The following is a 1764-nucleotide window of genomic DNA, read 5'->3' as shown; positions in this document are numbered from 1 at the left end:
TATATATATACTAATGGCGCATCGGGTAATACTGCGCCATTACTAGTTTAAACTAGTAATGGCGCACTGTGAAACGATGCGCCATTAGTAGTTTTGCAAAAAAAAGAATAATTTTTTTAAAGTAATGGCGCACTGTCTGCTTGGTGCGCCATTACTACTTAGAACTAGTAATGGCGCACTTCGACCTGATGCGCCATTAGTATGTATGGAAAAATGGAAAAAATAATAATTTAATACTAGTGGCACACCCTGTTTCTGGTGCATCATTAGTGTCTTCCACACTAATGGCGCATCACCAACTGGTGCGCCATTAGTATATAGTAGTGGCGCACTGCTTCCATGGTGTGCCATTAGTATCAATCCTATACATAGCCCTTTTCCTAGTAGTGGTAGTTTTATATGCAAGTGGGAACTGCACCACAGGCTAGTTATCAATAAAATGTTGAGATGCATGCGCGTCAAGATCGTGTGGCTGATGGCGAGATCCACCGCACATATGTATGATGTATTATCGTTTGTTGCCTGACATGACAATGACAATGATGCTGGATTGGAATGGATGCAGGTGGGTGGCCGAGGAGGACCACATCGTCAACTTCCCCACCGTGCGCCTCAAGGGAGGCATGCCCATCAGGGTGACCACCAAAGACTAGCTGTCTGTCAATCAGACCACCGTCCTTGATCAACTCCCCACGGCAGTCAAGCCAGCCATGCATATACATGATGCTACTGCTACAAGTATGGTATCTTCCATAGCAAGATTGAAAGGATCCTTAAAACAAACTAGCTAGGCAACATCTGATCTGAGAGTACATAGTTATGGGCATGCATGTATAAGTGCTGTAGGGAAGGGTTAATTAGCCATGGAGTAGTTGCCAGTAACCTATTTCTGTTTATGGAGTGTAAACAAAATAAGAGCCCACATACACTTGCATCTTTTCTGAACATTCAGCCCGTCTTGTTTAGTCGAACGAAGAAAAAATGCAAGGACACCAAAAGGTGTGTAGACACACAGATAACAAGTATGTGGTTCCATACTAGTTGGAACACTTTTTGCTTAAATGATGTGCATGACAGATTTATCGAGCCGCTGCACTTTACTGAACAGTTGTTTCCTGGACATGTTGGGTTTTTCAAACCTTCTCTTGGGAGTAATTATACTTGTTAACTGCTGTCCTTTTGCAAGAAAAAGAAAAGCTTCTGTCCTGAATGAAAGTAAAAATACTCTGAATGAATGTAAAGAATCTATAACAAGCCCTTCTTTGTTGCATTTAGGGGCATTGCAAGGCACTGCAATTACCTCGGAGATCTACTCTTGGCGCTGATTAGCTACAGAACCAGAAGGCCATGCTGTATTGTTATTGTAGACCATGATGATCATGCAGAACTAAATGGCAAGTTCTTATGTACATTGTTCTTTGATATCCAGTTTTGAATTGAAGTTGCATCGATCTCTAGCTTTGACGCCGCATTGTGATCTAATCTGGTGCATGCAGGCGCTGCGGGCCAAGGACCTGAACGAGATGTTCCTGGTGGTGGACGCAGAGGCGGCGCCCATGGAGGACGCCCCTCCACCACTGCTCCGACGCCATCCAGGTCTTCTTACCTTCAGTTTCTTCTTCTTCCCTTACCCTCCATTCCTTTGACTGAGATGTGATGTGGTTTCCTACCATGAATGAGCAGTTGTCGCCGGATGGATGTAGGACGACCGACCATGGATGAGCAGCATCAGCACCCCCATGGTGAGCCCCTCCACCCAATTGT

This window comes from Triticum aestivum, chromosome 5A (genome assembly GCF_018294505.1).
Source record: "Triticum aestivum cultivar Chinese Spring chromosome 5A, IWGSC CS RefSeq v2.1, whole genome shotgun sequence".
Lineage (NCBI taxonomy): Eukaryota > Viridiplantae > Streptophyta > Magnoliopsida > Poales > Poaceae > Triticum > Triticum aestivum.
Note: the sequence above shows the minus strand (reverse complement) of the source record.